The following is a 22,990-nucleotide window of genomic DNA, read 5'->3' on the forward strand; positions in this document are numbered from 1 at the left end:
AAAACAATAATAGAAGGTACAAACAGGTAAAGCACAATGCAACTGCTCACCACCCGCTGACTGATACCCAGTCTGTTCCCAGCTAGCGATCCCAAAATAGCAAGATCCCGCAATTGCAATCCCGGAAGCAAGAGAGAAACCTCTCCCCTCCCTCCTCTACACCCCCCCTCTCCCCCCGCCTTCCAGGCCACCCCTCCTTTATATATATACACCAAGCATGATGTTACAAGATATGGCATATTTTATTGGCTCATTTGGGTCTGCTGCTCTGGCTGTGCTCCCTCCCAGCTTCTTGTACACCTGCATACAGGCAGGACATGGGGAGCTGGAGAGTCCTTGATCTCTTAGTAAGAATTGAAAACATCAGTATATTATCAACATTCTTCTCATACCAAATCCCATACTGACTCCAAAACACAGCACTATTCTAGCTACTAAGAAGAAAAATTAACTCTAACCCAGCTGAAATCAGGACAGCTAAGTATATAACCAACTCCCAGTCAAACTAGCAATAAAGGTTGTAACAGTCCCTGCTAGATAACTGTATGCAATAACCAGAAATTTAGATTACATGCTAGCATTATCCCAGGTAACCCAGCTGCAGAGTTGCCATGCTGGGCAAGTCGTATGTCAGCTGTTCCAAATCCGTATGCCATCTCAGTGACATAGGTTGGCCATTCTTTTAAGCCTATGTTCAAATCAAGATTAAATGTCTTTCTGGAAAGAGACAAAACACAAAGAAAGAAAATTCACTGCTTCCTTTACTCACTCACAGTAAAATAAAAAGCACTATTTTAAAAATATTAGTTGGTCTGCCTCCAGCTTCCCATTACTCTCCACTCCCCCCCAGACTGGAGAGCCTATTTCAGTAGTCACTTTTGCTTTCTGAAGAAACATATTCAATATAATTACTGCTTTATACTAATTCTTTCTTTTAAAACTCAAGACTGGGCTGCATAAGCAAAAACATAGCCTGTACATCAAAGGAAATGATTATTCCACTCTGCTTGGCACCTGTGAAGCTACATCCACTTTTGGAAACCCAAATACCAAAGAGGTATTGATAAGCAGGTCCAGTGGAGGACCACCAAGACTGTTGGGAGCTGGAGAACATTACAGATGAGGTGAGACTAGTGAGCTGAATTTCTGTAGTATGAAGAATAGATAGCTAAGTGAGGAGAACCAAGTGCTCTCTTCAACAACCTAATTGGCATTCATAGAGAAGACAAAGCCAGACTGTTTTCAGAGATGTACGGTACACTGATGAGGAAACAGATTCTGCTTGCAGCAAGAGAAATTCCAGACAGATACAGAGAACAGTTCTTTATCACAAAGGTGGTCAAACACTGAAACAGCTTGTCCAGAGTGGCTGCGGAATCTCCACCCTTCCTGATTTCAAACCTCACCTTCACAAACCCTGGAGCAACCTCTGAAATTACCCTCCTTTTGAAGAGGGCATCAGACTAGATGACCTTTAGAGGTCCTTCCAACCTATATTATCAGTTTAACTTTTAAATTATTTCACAATTTTGTGTCCTTGAGCCAGAGTGATTTTTGTGCCTTTTTCCAGGACCCTTCCTAATTTTTCAACATTGTAATAAAACCCTATGAACAACAGGACTGTAACCTGTATTGAGGCAGAATTCATATCATCAGTATAACAAATGCAGATTATTAAAGTGTATGACCTCCTTACTCTTTCTCTGTATTCAACAATTTTAGCCCCTCTTCATTAACTTTCTATTTGGGACTTGAGTTTTTTTTGTCTCTACAATGTCTACTTAATTCCAGGGTAGTGTTTCCTGTCAAGCAAGTGTGTTCTATAATGGATGGTTTCTAAATGTACAACTTCACATTTTGCTGTGCAATAGTAGATCTGAGTGGGTCCCACTAAGCAAATGATCCAGATGACTAAGGGTTGATCTTTCTATCCTCTGTAAATTAACAAAAGTAACTGCTTTACAACACCAGTCAAAGAAACTTTACTTGAAGTATGCTTCCTACCTCTCTCCCCTTAAAAGCTTTTTAATCAATTTAATGTTTTATTGATACAGGGTTTGGGGGAAGACATAGCTGTTATGTAAGAAAAAGGCATATCAAGGTCTAATTGCATTATACATATCAGGTATTTACACCAAGGAACTTTATTCTAAACCAAATTATGTTAGTGGTTTTTTTTTTGTTTTTTTTTTTGTTTTTTTTTTTTTTAAATTAAGTTTTACTTCCATTAAATCACCTCAGCATTAATTCTGATAACATTCTTTCACATTTACTGAATCTCTCAATTGTACCTCCATTATTCTTCCCCAGGATTGATGTGAGGCTAAATAGTTACTTAGGTCACTTCGCTTGACCTTTTTAAGAAGCCTTCAAGGTCTCCTGGAATTTCCATTGTATTTTAAGTTATGGTGAGGAACATCTCAGAAAATAAATACTCTCAGCCAATTCTTTTAGAACTCCCGGGTGCAGATTACAAGGACCTACTTATAACTTTTGCTGGAAACGTTTATCATGGACTCTTTAGTATCTTCCTTGTGATTTCTAGATTTTAAGTACTTAAGTCACCTGCGAGACATTGTAATGTAATCTCACTTTTATCTAAAAAAAAACCCAAAAAATCTACCGTAATCTTCTGCATTTTCTCTTTCACTATGAATGTTATCATTGTCATCTACATTGCTGCTAGAATTATTTCTCAATTTTTAACAATCTTACCTTTGTTATCCTTTGCTTTATTAGTCAAGGTTGTCCCTCAGAAACATTTTCTTTCAATCAGTTTTCTACATTTTTCACATCTCACTCAATGCCGTTTCTCCTCTGCCATCCTTGCACTTACACTTCACATAAAAGGTGGGAGGGGCCCTGAATTGCTTCCTTCACATTGCAAGGAAAGCAAGACTGATTTTAACAGAATTTGCTCTTTATGGACAACCTTTATAGCTGTTAACTGCAATTTCTAATGTAATTTATTTGGGGAAAACTACCATATACCTAATTACATACTTTCTCACATGCACACACACCCCCACACACCCCCATTTTTGTACTTTTTTTAGCCTGAACATACATATAACTAGAACTCTAAATCATAAGCAAAATATCAAATTTTTAAGTTATCAGTAAAAAAAGTTCTCCAAGGTTTCAAAATAAATGACATACATACAAAAAGACTCAGTTGGCCCAAGCTGTTGGCATGCAGCATTTTACTCTGCCATATAAACAAAGAAGTATACCTTTCTATTATCATTAAGTTCCCCCCCAACAATATCAACCAGTTACAGTTCTCTTTCCTAGCACGTTTACATCTTCTCTATTGGCTTTAATTCACAGTTCATTTCAGAATGGCTCCAATACTTTTAATCCTCATCACTGCTATTTTAAGCTCAAATAGTGTACCTGCCTGCTTTGCCCTTCTATCTTTTTAGTGTTATTCTTTTCAATTAATTTAATTTTTCTTTCAACCAGACCAGGCCCATCTACTGCCAGTTCCACATCCCTATCTTGAGCTGCTGTCTACCTTTAAGTAACAATGTCTTCCTTGGCCTTTTCATGCATCTCAAATTATCTCTTCTCTCTAGCTCAGAGACTTCCCAAGTCCAATCATTTTCTCTTACCATCTCCTCTTTCCAGTCTCCCACCCTACCACAACTTTTCTGACTTGTAAAATAGAAACAACGCAAATATATTTGTGCAGAACTAGCGCATCTGCCCCATGCAGTCATTTCATGCACTACATGCATAACCACAATACAGAATATTATGTAACTATCAATACTGTCATTTTCTTAAAATTTGCTGCTCTAAGGCAAGAGCCTTTGGGGGGGGGGGGGGGGGGGAGGGGGGAGGAAGATCAGATAAAAATCTTATTCTGATCTGTTTCCTTACTTACAAATACACCTTTTTAAAATTCACATAAATGCACTTGAGAATGTGCATTTATACTAAAAAGATACATGGACAACAGTTCAGTGTCCAATACTTTTAATAGTTTTGCCATCTCAGAAAGAAGATAATTCAAACTACAATGAGGATAATGAAGTTTCTTCATAATACCATGAAGCCAGAAAATCACCACTGGTGGATTCAACCTTATTAATTCTGCACCCTTTTCAGGGGTAAGATCACTGTATTGCTATGTCTCCATGTGCATCAACTGGTGTCACTACAGGGACAAAAATACCACAATAGCATAACAGTAGATGTTTGAACCAAACAAACCCAGTAACATTAGCAGCAAAAAAATACACACTCAAATTTCTAATATTTTAAGTCTTCAGTTTTACTTAAGTACACATTTTACAATAATTGTTAGTTAATGTTCCCCATGACAACAGCAACCCAAAAATAATTACAGAAAGAACAAATTACTTCCGGGCTTCCCAGAAAATGCCTCATTTGAATTTAATTCCTGGCATTATGCCAAAGTGGGGGATGGATACCTAAGTGGGAAAATAATTTCAAAGGCCTCTGAAACATTAATGCAGAAAATGAGTCGCTTCTCTTACCTGGCGAGAAGGTGGCACGTGCAAAATGAGCTTCCTCCTCTGAGTAAGCCACTGACACGTAGCTCATTTGCATAAGTATCACGAGCTATAAGTAGACTTCCAGGTCAGCCATCTTGATACTAAGATCTTGTTTTGTTTACACAGCAGCATGAGTACTATTTTTTAGCCAGCCTGAGCTATGCTGTTGTACCTCTCAGCTAGTAGACTACATCTGCTTGTTAAAGCCTGCTGGAACTCCCACTTCCCCACACAAGTGGCTGAACATGTCAGGAGTGCCCCTGCAGCTCACTGAGCATGCCACAGCCTCCAAGGGAACGTTGCAACTGCAAGTGCCGCCAGTCTGACTCTTTGTACTGCCTTCTGTGCTGCCAACTATTAGCACTGCAGCAACTATGTGCAGTTAAGTACCTCCCACATACCACACAGTAGTACCAACAAGCACAAATTTATTACAGCACAGTGCAAGACAGCACACTAAAAAAAAAAGAAGAAAGCTGGAATTTCCTCTGTATTTTCACTTACTAGCAAGCTAATAACACCTAGGTTCCTTTGTACATCTTTTCACACTCATCCGCGTGGATCTTTAGGTCCAGAAGCCAGCATGTGTTTGCAATCCGTGCACAAGAGAAGTCCATGACACATGTTAGCTGCTGCCAACACAGAGCCAGACTGCAGTTACAGCTAGCTGGCCCAGTAAAAATTTACATAAAGGGGGCCTCATTTCAAGACTAAATTGCAGCAGGATATTGCTGAGCAAATCCTCCCCCAGCCCACTGTGATACAATGGGTTCTAGAATATACCCTACAGCTATTTGCTTACTAATAATCCAGATCCATGTCAAAAGTCAAATGCTGCTCTTACTGCGTGTATAAACAAAAATTGACAATAGTCTCTGCAAAAGAAATTCCACCTTGAAGCCTGTTCCTAGTGGAATGCTACATGATGCACTGTTCACAGCAATTCTAGTAAGCTCTCTGTAGTAACTGAAGTAACACTGAAAAAATGGGTATGTTCAGTGCTAAGCAACTAGCTTTTCTTAAACTGGTATTTCCAGTAGTTTGCAGCATACTAATAAGTATCAGCCCCAAGTGGGTCAGATGCATTTTTAACCTAATGCCGACAGGTAACATGTCTGGCCATTTTATTTTCTGTTTCCACTTCACATTTTTATTTTTTTTTCATTAGGCAGATGAAGGGAAAAAAAAAAAAACAAAAACATCCTGAGCTGCAGACTATCTTTTCAAGTACCTAAATGGTACAGTGACAGGTAGAGGCAGAAGCTTGGATTTCAGCCTCTGACTTCAAATAGTTAATTTCTTAATTCTTTTTACCTCCAGTCAAAGTCCAATTACATGAATAAATTAATTGCGTTTTACAAATGTTTATTCTAGAAGTCACTGTATGTTTTGGGAGGGAAAAAAAAGAAGCCAGGCTTTGCTTACTATTAAGTGTACTTATGTAAAGGATGAATCATCCGCTAATACCTTTCTCCTCTCATTTTCTGCCTTATAAGAAACTCTTAGAGGATGAAACAACTCCATGCTAATAAATATGCTGTTTATTATAACAACTAGAAACATGAATTTGCGAAACCCTAAATAAAACCAGGTTATACTCACAGTAGTGTTTGGCTAGCTACACATTTAGCAACACTGCTATAGCTGCAGCCCCACACCATTTAGTGGAAAAGGAAAGATGGAGACAGTGATGCTTGTTGATCCCGGCAGGGCAAAGGCAGAGTGCCTCAGATCACAAGAGCCTGCTTTTCACCACGGAGCTCTTCTAGTTCCCTGCATTGTTCCTCTTTAGAATGCCAACAGTGTCAAGGCTATATATAGTCAAATTACTTTTTATGTCCCCCTTTTCCACTGCAAGTGTAATTTGCTGTATGGTTGGTTCTAGGTTATTTGAGCATAACACAGTTTGCTCATCTGCAATGTCAAAAAGATACCTATTTTGTATCTGAAAGTATTCAGTAATGCAAATTACTTTTCCCTGGTTGTTACAATTCATCCTCAGCTGTTGCATTCAAAAGCCTGAAGTGATGTGTATGGGAAAAATAATTATTTTTCCAGAATGACTGTCACGTTAAAATGACAGACATTAACTATACAAGTGATCTGGTACTGCTATTCTTTTACGTCACGTGTACCTTTTGATTTATCTTACTTTCAGACAGATTTGTGTATGTTAGCACATTTAAACACTGTGCAGAATACATCTTTCAGTGATGCTGTTGTCATTTGCAGAATGACTCATCAGATGAGCAGCCTCTGATCTTAAAAATAAAGGGCACCAATGCTGCTTTAAAAAAAGCAAACAAAAAACCCCCCTTGTTTCCTACACAGAGCTGCCGCCGCCGCCGCCCCCCCTCCCCAGCTTTGTGCATAAATACCAGAATAATAGTATGATTTTCAGCACACTAAAAGAGATACTGCAAAATAAAAGCCTTTACTTGGAGCATTTTCTATTCTCGGCTCCAGTCTGCTCAGGCAAATCCAGGCCAGAGCTTGCTCGCAGCCCTGATGGGGAGCTCCCCATCTTCTGTCTGGGGGAGGCACCACCCCGCTTCCAGAAGGTTCAGGCAGAGTCACCCACACCCCCTCGGCCACCTCAGCTGCGCCGTCCTCTCTTCGCCTTCTTGCCTCTCCCACCACTAGCTATGATAAAGCCCGTTTTCGAACGCAGAGTGTTTTTACAGGGAGGAGGAGCAAACGCACTGCACAGGGGGCTGCCTCTGCGCTAGACTGGCGGGTTTGCTGAGCCCCGAACCGACTGCAGCAGCGCCTGCCTGCCATGGACGGGGAGAGCCCCCGGACCCCGAGCACACGCACCACCGCAGCTGCTTCTGAAACGGGACACTGGGGGTGGGGGGTGCGTTTCCCCCCCCCCCCCGCCTTTTTTGGGGGGTGGGGGTAGTGGTTTTTTTTTTTGGTTGGTTTTTTTGGTTTTTTTTTTTTTTGTTTTTTTTGTTTTTTTTTGTTTTTTTTTTTGTTTTTTTGGGGAGCGGGAGCAGGGGGAGGAGGCAGCAGGTGTTGCCAATAATTCGGTTCGTGTTTTTTTTTTTGTTTTGTTTTTTTGTTTTTTTTTTTGTTTTTTTTTTTTTTTGTTTGTTTGTTTGTTTGTTTTTTAAATGTGAGACTCTAACCTGGAAGAATAAACAATAGCATACTTAATTATATTCTCCAGTGATTACTACTACAGAAAAAGCCAAAATGTCTGCCTGCCTTTCCTGCACGCAATCAGCAAGAACACCCAAAAGCTCTTAGGACTTTGCCTTGCCAAAGCCAGTGAAGAGGACTCTTCCTCCAACATGCATACAATTTTCTAGTCTGTCATCAGAAGCGACCTTAAAGAGCAGATGTTACAGTCAAAAGTAGTAAGGCCAGTTGCATTCGAAATAATGACTTAGCTCTATGGTTTCAATTGGTACATATCAGACAACATCCTCAAATTTTAAATGTCAGTTGATTCATCTCAGAATAGAAAGGTACAGAAAAGTCTGCCATAGAATAATATGCCTAATTTAGACACAATTTTAGATAAGAAAGCATTTCATTGACGAAGTTGGAAATAAAAATTAAAAAAACAACCTAAGACAAAATCTGTTAGTAGTAGCTTGAGAAAAAAAGCACCACCCATCACAGTGCAAAATAAAATGAAAGGCCCTCTTCTGTAAGCAATACACACTGTTGAAAGCACCCCCTTTCCCTCTGACTTCTCCTCCAGAGCATGAAACAGAACAAATTATTCAGCCAGTGTTTGAGTAGTTCTCAAGTTTTTCTCATATTGGTCTTTAAAATGCACAGAAAATACTAGTTTCTGAAGCAGAGAACTGCCTATCAACCCATTATCCTAGCCAGTGAGGTTTATTTCAAGATGTTTTACAGCAGATGCCTTATCAACAGAAGGAGCAGGGAAGGCAGGAAAGGGAAAGGGGGGGAGGGCTGACACTAGTTATATCCGCTTTTCTACTGTAGAAAAGGGGTGATAAAGTACCAAAAATGGGTAACTTTCAGGCAGTAACAGTCTAATGTTGCACTCCCTTTCTTTTAAAAAGGAAAAATACTCAGTCTGACTCCTTATAAACTTTCAGAAAACCCACATTTTGCTCACATTTACATAAGGAATTTTGTCATTTACTAAATAAATACTGAAAAGCAGAAAGATCTTAACCTGCAAATCAAGATGCTGCAGAAAAAAAATTAACACCTGTCTTGCTTACAACTCATTCGAAGACAGTACATTCTTGCAAAAAAACCATAGTAAAGTTTACAGCTAAAAACAAAGATCCAATTTAACTGTTTAATAAGTCCATAATCACATTATGACTATTATGTTTCAAAACTATTTTAAGTGCTTGGTAGCCATTTATTTCTAGTAACTAAAGAACCAAACAAGTCAGCTGTCTGAAAGTGATTTGCATGTATTAAACAGTATTGCATTAATTCAGGAGTCCATTCCAGTTTTTTTCAAATCCTTCCTGAAATTATTTGCTCCCAAAATATCTACCAAAATAGATGTAGCTCTGCAAATTGAGACAATTCTGAATTTTAAGAGGAATATAAAAAATAATCAAGCTATGTTAGAATGGTTCCAACAAAGTATGATTTAGTAATAAAAAAAATCCAAATAGTTGGAGCACAAATTAAAGTAATTTTCTTACCATCAAATAAAAAAAAAAGGTGAATGTATACACTCCTTCAGAGTAAAGAATTGTTGGGTATTTCTCTTTTAGAGTCACATGTATTTGAGACTGCGATCCTATTATCAATTTATTTACTTCTGAAAGCCTATCCTTCAAGTTTACCTATCAGCAGTACTTCTTCTAGAATACAGCAGGTCTCAGAAGTGGAGAAAATGCAGACAGAAGAACACTGAGCAGAGTCTGACAGTGTATCTCACATTAAAAATGTATAGCGATCAATTCAGTTGAAATCATTAATTCATTATACACATCTATTGCTAATTCAAATCATGAACATCTAATTTCAGTATTTAATAAAAGCGCCTTTTTTTTTTCTCCTGGTGTGCATTCATTGAAGTGTCTAGTTCCCATGCAGATAAATTGGTGTTTTTCATTTTCTTTTTGATGATCAAAGAACAAACTGTTAACACAATGGGAGGGAACAGAGAAGAGATCACAGTGTCAGCTACCAGTATGACTGTACAGCAAGCACTGCGGTTTACTTGGACTTCTGGAATCAGGGATATGTTCCATATGCAACACAGGTTTCAAAACCTACCATACTTTATGCATTCTAACACCCACTTCAGGAAAGAAAAAAGAAACCAACCAAGAAAAACCCAACCAACCCAAACCACAACACCCACTCAGCTCATACAACAGAACACTACAGCTCCCTGCTGGGCCAGTCATTTTGTACAGCACTTCCAAGAATGATACTGTTTCCAAAACATCCTGTTAAAGAGCAAAATAAAGCAAAACCAAAGGGAGGGAAGACACTGAGACAAGAGCTTTCCTTTAGAACTCCCTTACTTAGCTCACAGAAAAAAAGATGGGCAACAAAAAAGGCACAAAAAGGACTGTATGAAAAACATGGCGTGAATGTACAATATTTTACTCAAATGTAACACACATGAAGAACCACTCTTTACAATGAATGACAAGAAATGCACTAGTTTTCCTTTTCATGTTCCCATTAAAGTGAGGGTTAACAAAAAACCCCAAACCAATAGCACTTGACAATTTTTATATGTCCATATGTTTTTATAACATTTTCATATGCTCCTTAAAACAAACAAACAAAATACCCTGAAACAAAAACCCAACAATAAAACCACCTCAGGATGCACATGGTAAAGTAAGTTTTAGACCTAAAGCTTAATTCCCTTCAATGATTACAAAGTAGGAGTTTGGTGATCTCATTATAAAGAATGGTTTCTTCTTTCTTTGAACAAAGAGTTAATAACATCTGGGATTAATCAACAACAATAACTGACTGAAAACTACACAAACACAAACCTCAGTAATCATTTTGGGGTCAGGATGACTTGACTCAGTATCTTGCAGAAAACCAGAAAGATTATTGTTTGGGGGATGGGAAGAAGGAAATCTCACTACATTATTAATTTGCATTCATTAGATGAGGTGAACATATGGCAAATCTTCACATTTTGTTAAGATAAATGCATTTAACTAGAATTTGTTATCCAAGTTTTCAGACATTTTGAAGTACCCAAATGTTCTCAGGATCTTAACTATCTTACCCAATCAAGAAAAGCCACTATGAACTAAGATCTGCCTTAAATCAAATCTACTAAACAAAATTCCACAAGTAATAAAACTACCTACCTGAATTTCATTATCACCTGTGATCACACATTCACATTATTCTTGTCACTGATCATTTATCCTAAAGCAGGAAAATCCTATGACCAATTACTTCCAAATTTACAGTTTACTGAAGTCAGCAATCAACCCGGGCTTAAAATCCCGTATCTCTTCATATCAAATGCACATGGTAAACATGGAGAAACCACATCTCCTAAGAACCCAATATGCACTACCTGACCAGAATACTTTTCTTTATAAACAGTGTATTGTCTTTAACTATAAACCATTTATAGGAACAGATATTTTAAAACTAATTTAACCAAGTACTTTGTTACACAGTGTGCTAAAAGCACCAAGTTAACATGCAAAAATACTGAAGGACAAAAATTTTAGGCCTTTAGTACTGACTTTCACATCCTTAGCAAGAAGTTCAACTTCAGACATGACAATACTATGAGCTACGTCCTGACAAAGTTACCCAGCTATTCTGCTGTTCCTGATACATTTCTGGAGAACTTCAAGTAACTCCCAATTTAACTAGTCTCAAATTAACTCATATCCAGCTTAAGATCCCATAAAGACCCTAACTGTCTGTATTTGAGATGGACACAAACCAAGAAAATGTGCAAGTCATGAAGAAAAAATGTCTTCCTTCTTTTCTGTTCTTCCCCTCCCAATGGAAAAAACCTGAGTACTGCTTTTCTCCCACTTTCATCTCCCTGAACACTAACACCTACCAACTACCTACCTTTTAATGACTGTTGAGTATGACAGATAGCTAGGCCACCAACCAGTAATACACACAACAAAAGACTTGGCCATGTGAAACCACTAGCACTTTGAAACTCAGATTTCAATTAAAGAATAATTTACCTTTAAACTTTCATTCTATCATTTGTAATAGTTCTGCAAAATTTATAGTATTATTCTTGAGTAGCAAATAACTGCTACCTGCAAAATAGTTAACATTTACATAATCCTTGCTATTCCAGTGTATTTATGCAGGTTTTGTAGTTCTTATCTAACACTGGAAAAAGTTAGATGTTGAAAATATGGTAATCAAATGTAGATCTAACCACTTGGTTACAAAACTTTAACGACATTTATAAAGAGTTTTTTTATGTTTTAGCTGAAAGTATGAGGCAAGCTTTTGGGAAAGGGCAGCATAAAGTGAGAACTATTCTGGCCTAAGGAAGTAAGCCAAAATGAGATAATTTGATTACCAAGACATACGGGTATGACCTTTCATCTCTCTTGTCCCACCCAATCTACCCTGTAATTGAGAAATGATATAGGTCTATGGATTAATTCAGTTAGAAAGGGGAAGGAAAACAAACAAAACACACACACACACACACACGCCAAAAAAAAAAAAAAAAAAAAAAAAACCCTCCCTCCTGTTGACAAAAAAAAAAAAAAAGGACAGTATTTTAAGATATTTTATACAGCTTAGAATTAGTTAATTTTGCCTAAAGGAAGTTTTTAATTGTTTCTCAGCAAAGCAGAGCTGATGCTTACCTCTAAGGTCTGGAGCATGTGACGCCAACAGCTCTGCTCATTTGCATACAGTCAAGCTAAACTGCTGCAATGAAGAGCACTTCATCAGCCATTTTGAAACTGCACTGTCTCAGCTGCACTGAAAACGTGATTAAGATGGCTGCAACCTGCACTCAAGACCAGCCACTCAGTGACAACTCAGAAGTGGATAAAACATTCATACAGCAAAGCACCTCCCTCTTTGCCACACTGCAACAAGCTGCACAGGCGGGGGGGGCAGAGGAATGGTTTCTTTGACAGGCAGGAAGTGGTTAATGCACGCTGCAACACTGCAGCTACTCAGAGCACCACTGCTAAAGAAAAAACTAAAATAAACCAAAAACCACCGAGAAGCAGCCCTGCTAGGTCTGTGATCCAGGACTTGTGTCACATTCTTCAAATTCCTTCCGACTCCAGGCAGTTCAGAATCCATGTCACGTATTAACAGCTACAGATACAGAGCCAGATCATGTATAGAACTGACAAACATTAGAGAATACTTTCCAAGAGCAGCCCAATTTCAGTCTTATTAAAAAAAAAAAAAAGCTTATGAAACAGATCCATACTTTTTTACAGCACCACATATTTTTGAAATATTGTGTAATATTAGTTGCCCAATAAAACAGTTTTACTTGGGGGAAAAGGGAAGTTCACTCTGTAAATAAGGAAGATAGCAAAAACCCCAAGAACACTCCAGAACTGCAGTGCCTGCAGGAATCAAGTATCTCATTCTTTATGAATGATGCAGTGCATTGTGTAAGTTTTTCAAAGAGACATATCTAGAATTCCTTCAGCAATTTTGCTAGAATCTTGTGTATTCCTAAATAACTGGTTTGGGAAACTATCGGGGGGAGGGACAGACAGAAGGGTTGTCAAACAAATCGACAATTTTAACATAAGCAGAATATAATACTGGTTCCTCTATAATATCTGTTCATTAACGCCAATCAAACACTCTTGTCCAGACAACAGCGGACTGGTTCTGGAGGCAGCTCCTCTATATCAGCCTCACTTCATCATGTACAACTCTTCTGCAAAATCCAAATATGGGTATTTGAATAAAAAATGCAAGAGCACATGGGGCGATCCCGAAGGAAGTTCATGTTGAATTTTCTTAACCTTCTGCCAAAAAGTAGTCTTTGTGATCCAAAATTAGCTCAACACAGTAGGCCCCCCCCAAAAAAAGTGGGAGAACACGCCCTCCATCTACTACTTTTATGAAAATGTCTAAACTTACATAACTCTGCATGTCTGTTGCCAGCTGTAGCTGGTTATTTCAGAACTGATTAATCATGCCAGCAGTAGTTGTCTGATGCACTCATCAGCACCACAGTTAGTATTTCAAACTTTTTAAATGTTGAAATGCACCATCTGGCTAATACAAGGACAAAAGGAAAAGCATGATTTGCAACACAAGAAAAAGCACATAGCACATACATGTAAACAGCTACACTGATGATTATCATCTTTGATAATACTGTACATATTCAGAGGACTAAATTAAAATCTGCTTGAAGTTCAAATGCCAAAAGACAAGTCTCTCAAAACAAATTTGTAAAAACTGGAGAAGAACTTAATTACAAGTAATTTAAATTACACACTATACTGAAGCTTTTCCTCACCAAGACCTATTACTAAATAAAAAAAAAATAAAGTTAACAGCAAATTAAAAAGAAATGTTTTCTATCAGCCAGGTATAACCCCATGTTGCCTACTCTGAACTTCATACATAGAACACTTTCAGCTTACAGGGATTTACATTAATTTGTAACATTTCAAAAGTCAAACTTAGTATTTCATTTGTATGACAAATACACATGCACTTTAATTTCCATAGTAGTAATGTTTTACAGAGTAGAGAATTCTATGTTTAGTGCACCTACAAAACCTAGAGAGGTTCTCATCCAGAACCCAAGAGCTGCACTTGTACAACACTGCATTCTCTAACATTCAGTCGTGGAGCTTGATATATGCAAACTCAATGACTTAAGTAAGTTCAAATACACATAAATACTTGAAACAAGAGCATTCAGAGAACACTTTCAGTGAGCCAGAGAACACAGAACCCGTGTCACACTCCAGTTGCTGCAGTTAATTGTATTACCTGGTCAGAAAGCTTCATGAACATGCAGAGGTACTGATATATTAATACAGACACCTGGTTGCAAAAAATCTAGCTGAATGGTAAGAAACCATATGCATTTACTCAAGAGTTCACTTCAATATATTTCAGTTAACTGTCCTGGGTTTGAGTGAGGTGTGTTAATATGTTAAAAAATATTAACCAAACTAATTTTAAAATAAAGCCTGACATTCAATTAAATACAAAATTAGGAGTAAAATATCTTACCTGAGAATGCTTTGGTCCAGGAATTAAAGTAAACCTACACTAAAGTGGGATTCCTATATTAGCATGGGACTACAATTTCTTATTGCTATTTAGGGTAGCATCTATACAGGTTCTCTAAAAATCAAAAGTAAGAAAATTGGACATTTTAAGAAGATCCAGAATAGAATTTAAACTTAACCTGTTACATTTGGATTTCTCTTAAATATGTAACAAAAACTCCAAACAGCGTTAACTCTGCCTTCTTTTGATGACATGCCAACACACTGCAGTATCATCTCAGCAAATTCAATTATTCTAGTCATAAGCTAAATTTTAAAGCACAGCTTCCATTTTCCAACCTTCTCATGAACATCAAACAAGAAACTCAAGAGAATGATACACTGTCATTTCTCTAATTGTTGCCCTGTATAAGTAACATCAACCCCTCCACACCTCTTAAATATCATTACATATAGTCAGACTTTATACTAGGGCTCCTACCCTGAAGAATCAAGTGGAGGCAGAAAATTCTGGACTTTGAGACAGGTTTTTATGTCATTTCACATTACAAAGGCCAAAAGAAGCAGCCAAAGCACAAAGAACTTATTTTGCTCAAATCAGACACTTAGAAATCAATCTGCCACATATCATCCACATTTCCTTGTGTACAAACCACATCTCATCCACTTTTTGCATTTACCCTCTTCTTTTCCGATTTTTGTTTTTTTGTTTTGTTTTGGTTTTTTTTGGTATGTTCGTTAATATTAAGTAGACAAAACACTTCATGAGAGACTACTACTGATCATATGCATCCAAGTTGAAGTTTCAAGAGACCTTGTACTGAAATCCTCCTTTATTCCTACATTTACACAGGCCAGTAAACTGACTTCAAGAAACATCTCAATTTTCACTTAGGACTGCAAGAACTTCACAGATAAAAACTACTTAAACTATTGGGGAAAAGAAAGAGTCCATGATGATCATGAAACAAGGAACACTAGAGTCCAGAAAGTCTAAGTCTAGACAACATTTGAGGTCTTCTCATGACTCCAAGCCACTTGATGGTAGTACCACTGAAGGAAATTTTGAATGGATTGACTGAAGTCAGCAAGCATGTATGTTGATGTGCTAGCCTGCAACTAAACACATTTTGAAAGACTTAAAAATAATTAGAATGTGACGTCTTTTTAAAATGAACTACTGGAAACTGCAGTAAGTTGGAGGCAAAGGTAGAAGGAACTTTCTTTCATGTCGGGTTTCTTTTTTTTTTTACCGTAACATTTCTTTATGCTATTGTGAAATAGAGAATAATGCTTAGGACAGCACAAAATGATGGGAGAAAATATACAGGTTACTTTAACAGCTAGGCGACAAATCCACAGCCATGTAATTCATAAAACCTGTGCTTTAAGTATGTGAATTTACTTAAGAGCATTTTCAGAAATTGGATCTAGAAGAGAAAAACATTTTTTCTGTATTAAAAAAATCCAAGTTACACAAAGCAAACTACCTCTATTAGTTTACCTAAATAGCTTAGAAAATAAATTAGATTTGATGTTTGTTCCTAGAAGAAATAAGAGCTGGTAACTCATGAGTACAGTTTTTAGTCATAACACACACAGCTCAAAATAAAACATCTTAAAGGGCATAGCTTTTTAAGTTACTCATAAGTCCCAGAGGAACATAAATGGCATTTATACAACATACATACATGTACATAGTGTTCCAAATTCTTCCACAGTGATATGATGGAAGCTGACATACAACTGAGGATCACACATTTATTTAATAGTTACTATTAGTTATTATTTATTTAATAGTTACATGGTTACTATTGCACCTTCAGCTACACCACCAAGGAATTACTACTAAGAGGAGAAAAAAAAAAAAAAAAAAAAAAAAAAAAAAAAAAAAAAAGGAGGGGAGGCAGACTTGCTGTTAAATACACTAGTGATTTTAAAAACTATACATCAGTAGTACTAAACAAGATAATGAGCAAGCAGTGGCACTTCCTGCAGATTTATAAACATTATCTTGTCACTTTTTTTATCAGAGTAACCTTGGGTTATAATTGGTGCCTCACCACAATGGGCAAGCAAATACATGTACACATCTAGTCCGAGGCTGCATGTTGATGTGACAGCCTCCATATTGCATTGACAGACAATCCCTAGGTCCTGACTGACTGGAAGTTATCCCCCCAAAACAATGTGTAACTACCAAGTTCCCTCTCTGGGGACAGTGGTAGCTTCCCCTCACCCCAGCTGCTTTTTTTTTGTCCCCCACAAAATTAGCAGGTATTAATTATTTTGAATCCTTACTACCCTGTCAAATTTACTGAAAACCAACAAATCTTTCAAGAATTACTAAGGATAGAACAATTGACAAACAACGATCACGTAAAATTGAACTACTATAGTAGAACTGAGCAGATTTCTGTTAAAACTTGTGGGGCTGTGGCACAATTACACATTCTTGTCACATACCTGTTTTGCAATTTTTTGCTTTAGCAAAAAAAGCTAATTTATATTTGTTATACATACTTGTTGTCTTAGTGGAATTCCTAAGTGCCATTTAATAATCTTATTCATGCATTTTTTAGGTTTCATGCAGGCATTTATTTTTCACTAGCAGCATTGTGGGTTTTGTTCAATACTTTAAAACACAGTCTTACATGAAAACATAAAACATAAAGCCACAGAAAACTTAAAGGTAGCTGAAATTCTACTCTCAACTTTAGGATGATTTTTTGCATATAGATATATATATATACACACATGCATATGCACAGAAATAGTCAAGACAGAACAGAGATAAGAACTAGAACATTAATTTAAACCAGAATAGGCAACTAAAGAAAAAAGAAACAACCAACCAAATAAAACAGATAACCCATTTCTGAACCACAATTCAAGTATTTATACCTTGAAAAGCTAAAGAATGTATTGGTTTAGTTCAATGTTTACCATTATAAAAAAAAAAAAAAATATAAACTCATTCTGCAGATCCAGTTTCTTAATAGCTAGTATTAGTACCTTCTATCTCTAATTGAATACACTCACTTTTATAGTCTAATCTGTAGACTAATAATGAACTTTAATGATCAGATGCTTCCAGAGACTTAAGCATTTTACATATGAACTCAACAATTTTCTGACTGCCATTGCTACAGAAATGGGGAGGAAAAAAAAGTAACAAAAAACCCTCCACAAAGAAATGTAAGACACCTAAGCACACTACAAATGATACACAAAATCTCTTCAGATGAATGAAATTAAGATCCCACATCATGCAAAATTTTGATTTTAAAAAGATAACCAGAACTCAAAGACTGACAAAAATCTGTATTCCAGATCGTCCTGACTGAAAATCTCAGCGCTAGAAGAATTTACAGTTACCTTGGTTTGGATATTAAAGCCTGGTGGCTGACCCCAAAGAAGACTGAGCTATAGGAATTTTAAATAAATACTACCCAATTCACATCCAAAATTTATTCAGAGATTAAGATAGTCTCTGTTCAACTTAACATGGACACCTGATTACAGAGATCACTTTAGAGAAACCAACTTTCTCTCTACTTCTTAATATGCTGCCAAAAAAACCCCTAAAAACAATATTAAATTTTCTGTTGCCTCACACAACCACCCTATCTTACTCTCCATCCAGTATTTGCAAGCCATTGGTGCTTGATGAAGTTTCTTACAGTATGGTGGAAACAGGAGAGCATTTTTTCATTCAGTGCAGCATATAGTGCAATGAGTAGAACCGAAATACCAGAATTACAAATATACATCATTAAATTGTCATTTGTGTTGGCCAGTTTATGAGTTCCCAATTGTTTTGTGTGTGTAGGTAAATCTCTCAAAGTAATGTTACATACTAAAGAGAAGTAAAGAGTCCAGCCACAGATTTAGCTGAAAAATATTAATAATCTTAGATTTGACTGCATTTAAGAGAAATTATATAAAAATATATTGGGGAGGAAAAAATGAAACAAACAAAGCCTTCACATTCACATATCATAAGCTGCAAGTTATAAAACTATTATTTTCCTCATCTAGTATCTCTTACAAAAACTGTGATATACATCTGTGTCACTGCAGTAATTTCCAAAATAAACCCGTAATATAGACATATCGCTAGTCTACAATATAGAAAAACACCGGATGGAGAGCAAATGGAAGAAAATCATTCAACCTGCAAACTTTTTAAGTAAAAACAACATACTGGTAAAATATCTTTTGGCCTTACTATCTACATTTCATAAATAGCCTCTGGCATAAATATAATTTCTGATAATAAAACCAGATAAGTCTAATTAATGATTATACTATTAAAACCACCTAGATGGGGAGAAATTTGATTTTTTTTCTTGTTTTGGAAGGAAAATATAGAATCTGGTTTAGTCAGCTACTTTTCACTGTGGAAATATTGTCTGTTTGTAACAGAAAAAATGCCTTCTCCCAAAAATTACAAGCACACAATAAAAACAAGGATTTAGTTACTAGTTAGGAATCAGTTACTAAAACAGGTTTTAAAAAAAATGTTTAGCATGTAAACTATTTCTGTTTACAACAGATTCTATAAAATCAGTATTTAAAATTAAACTTTTTATTCATAGATGTTCGATCTCTTTGCTAGCAAGATCTTCCATGCTCAGAGGAAAGCATATGTCTACATTATACCACATTTCCTGCCTTTATGCCACAAATGGAAGCATTACTAAGGGAGCCTTTACAGAAAAGCTAACATACTACACTTTATGTTGACCTTCTAAATATGTGAAATGGGCATAACAATACAAGCTAAAGCAGGAGGTATCAGCAAGCACGACAGAGTATGGTATGTACACATATCTACTGGGATTAGCAGCTACTTGAAAATAGACTTCATAATGGATAGGAAATGAGAATTAAGAGGTTCTTCAGTAAGAGCATCAAAATGACTGTTTCAACTGATGTATGCAATTATTGTATTCTTCTATTAATCAATTCAGTTATGATCAGTTTCAAGCCTACACAACATTCAAGATCATCTTGTTAAATTAATTCATATAGCAAAATACAACACTTCCACATTATCACAGGAAGCATCATTACAGCACTGCAACACTTGGTAGCAAGGCTGCAGCTTATAAAAAGCCTTTTACTCCAAGCAACATAGTAAGTCTACTAAACAAAGAACGTAACAATGAGAACACAAAACTCTCTCAAGATTCTCTGAAAAAGAACACAGAACGAGCAGTTATTTATAAACAGTGACAAAACAAGTTCTTCTGTATTTTAATTATTTGTCAAAAATACGTATTGCTATCCAAAACTATTAGTACAATTCCTTTCTGGATTATATGTACATAAGAACTTGATTTGATACTTCCAGAGCATACAAAATAATAAGATAACTGCCAAACTTGAGGAATAAATAGTGGGTATAGTTGCCATGATTCATGAATTGCACGAGTCCTCACGCATTCATTAGTAAACTCATTTTATAATGGGCCTGACAACTACTATTAGCCCCATTTCAGGTAGCTGAAAACTGAGAAATTACCTACCCAAGATCACACATCAAATAGCAATGTTTTGTTTTGGTTTTTTCCCCCTCCAAAGGATTTTTAATATTTGAGGTAATACTCTCCTTCATACCTTCCTGCAGGAGTGTAGAAACCAGTTCCTAATCAGAAAAATATATTTACTGATATCTGCTGTTTGTGTGCAGAATTCTATTTAACTTACTAATTTCAGATTTAAGCAAAAGTTGAGCACATGCTTCACATTTATTTTAAAAAACCTAAAGTAAATATTAATACCTGTAATAATTGTAACTAGATCAAGCTGGTGTAACAGATAATCGTCAAAAATATATTTTAACTTGCAAAAGAGACCCAAACAGCGTGCTTGTAGAATATCCTGATCTTCCAGATACAAATTCCAATAAAATTATTCATAATATTGTATTTGCTTATATAATCTGGGATATTGACCAAACATATTAACATATTCTTACTTCCGCCAAATAGCATGTTAAATAAACTGTCTAGATGCACAGATGTTGTTTTTCTATGACTACATGAAAGATGCAGTTTTAAGCTCATTGACTGTTGCCTAGAACAGTTGAGCTGTTCACCCCATTATTTTAGAAGAATATATTTCCATCAACATTTCCATTCAATTTTTCCATCCAACAGGTCTGCATTAAGGGTCACACTGACAATACGTAGATTTATTTTAAGATTACTATTATGCAAGAAAATATTCTGAAGTAGGCATTTCCACTGCATATCTGTCAAAGATTAGGCAATGTAACAAGAAGGATATATATCTGCTAAAAGAAAAAACTGCTTGAGGATAATCTTACACATCTAACAGGCCGCAGTGTCACTTCATAATTAAAATGTGAAACATTTAACCATGAATACAGGTTTAATATTTTAATTGCTGAAGTTCAAAGAAAACCTGAAGCTGAAATGTATCTTCTTTATATTAATATACTACTTAAACTGTTAATTTTTGCCATTTTGTTTGATGTGGGCCTCCACGACAACCCAGAGTAGCCACTCTGGCCTTGTTTACTGATGACATTTACATGATGTCATCAATAAACACTGCACAACTATGTTTTTTTTTTTTTCCTCCACTGAAACGCCCTCATTTCTAGTGAATTTGCATGCCCATATGCTTCAGAAACTTTAATCTGAAGTTCACTGGCATCCTATTGAGCGCAATAACAAGAAAATCTGTTTTCTCCTCATTGCTTCTAGAGCCCATCCACCACACTCAACATTCGCACCCGCTGTATTTGTGCGGATGACCACTGGCTGCGTACAGCCCCACCCAGCTCACGACATCCCCAGTTTGGACAGAAAGGAAATGCTTTTGAGGCGCCAGGCACCACCCTGACGCACCACTGCCCCACCCAAACACCCCGCCCGCCGCGGGAAGCGCCTTCACCTCACTGACGCACAAGCCAGAACGCAACCAGACAACTGCCTGGTGCTGCCCAGCTCTCTACGCCTTCGGGACTCAGCTGAGCGTCCCAGCTGTGCCGTGCAATGCCGTACCCCACATCACACCTACCTATAACCCTCAGCGGCCGCCGCGGGGATCCCGCCACACGTGGGGGGCGGAGGGAGGCGCCTCCCCGCACCCCGCTCCCCACCTGCTGCCTCCGCGGCGCGAAAACACTAACGCGCATGCGCGCCGCGCCGCCTGCACTGGAGCCGGGTCACGTGCTCCCATGCAGCGCGCGCGTAGCCGCGCTGCGCTTGTGAGCGAGTCCCCGGGTGCGCGCAGCGGCGCGCCTGCAAGCTGCAACCCCCTCCCTCCCCCCCCTTCCCTCCCCCGGAGCATGCGCACTGCCGCCGCCGCCGCCGCCGCCGCCGCCGCGCGGGGCAACACTCCGCGTAGGGTGCTGCCGCTGCCCGGCCACTCGCGCCCCGGAAGGGTCGCGCCGCGCCGCGCCGCGCCGTGCCGTACCTGCGCCCCGCGGCAGCTCCTGCCTCAGCCCTTGGCGGCCGCCGCTCCCGCCTTTCCCCGGTGGCTGCCGCCGTAGATTCAAAATCGGAACCCGCTCCCACCACCAACGCCGCCTCCCCACGTCGCACGCGCCGGGCCGTTATGCAAATAAGCCCCGTGTCCCCTCCTTCCTCTCGGCTGGCCCCGCCCCCCTCCGTGGGCACAGGGGCCGGCAGTGGGGGCTGCCTCGGAGCTGGCCAATCCCGGGGCCGGCCATCTTGATAGTATGCAAATAACCGTCGTGTTATTTAAATGAGCAGGTGGCTCCGCCCCTTGGCGGGTGCGGGCGGACGGTTACCTACAATAACGCGCCGCAGCCACGAGGCGCGCTGCAACCGCCGCCGCCAGGGGGCGCTGGCCTGGGTCTGAGGGGCAGGGCTGAGGGCTCAGGAGCGAGGGCGGGAGCAGCCGCCCTTTGCTCTCTCCCTTCCTCCCTGCCCTCCTTCCTTCAGGTCGGCCGCCTGCCACAGCCGCGGTCGGCTGCCTGCCTCTGGAGCCTCTCTGACACCTTCAAAAGCCTGCCCGAGGCCTGCTGGGCATCTCCGAAAATAACCTGCGTTGCCAGCTTCCTGCTTTGCTCCCTGCTGCAGCACCCGTAGTGCTCCTCTTGTCCGGGTTCTGGGCTCTGTGCAAGGTGACTTCCAGTTTTTCTCTACAACAGGCTGCACCTGGACAAAACACAGAAGTTTGGGGTTTTTTTTTAATCACCAGCTTTCAAGAGTGCTAAGAAACCAATGCCGTTTGCTGTGCTTTAAAAGTGAATCTAAGACACGCGGTTTATCCTGGGTGAGCTGTGGGTCAGAATTG

The 22,990-nt window shown here is 38.5% G+C and overlaps 1 protein-coding gene across 9 annotated transcripts in view; it reads right to left on the reverse strand.

The window, feature by feature from the left end:
- LOC104367672 (activating transcription factor 7 interacting protein) overlaps positions 1-22,275 on the reverse strand; it is a 115,019-nt gene extending 92,744 nt beyond the window's left edge. For 6 of the 9 annotated variants that reach the window (XM_042793053.1, XM_042793054.1, XM_042793052.1 and 3 more), the window contains exon 1: positions 4,506-7,433. The gene's annotated coding sequence lies outside the window, so the exon portion shown is untranslated. Of the gene's footprint in view, positions 1-4,505; positions 7,434-12,322; positions 12,466-21,745; positions 21,929-22,144 lie in introns of those variants that run through there. The other 3 variants (XM_042793047.1, XM_042793046.1, XM_042793048.1) reach the window with 3 other exon arrangements.
- Positions 22,276-22,990: the final 715 nt, after the last annotated feature.

This window comes from Tyto alba, unplaced genomic scaffold (genome assembly GCF_018691265.1).
Source record: "Tyto alba isolate M040663 unplaced genomic scaffold, T.alba_DEE_v4.0 Super-Scaffold_2, whole genome shotgun sequence".
NCBI classification, from domain to species: domain Eukaryota; kingdom Metazoa; phylum Chordata; class Aves; order Strigiformes; family Tytonidae; genus Tyto; species Tyto alba.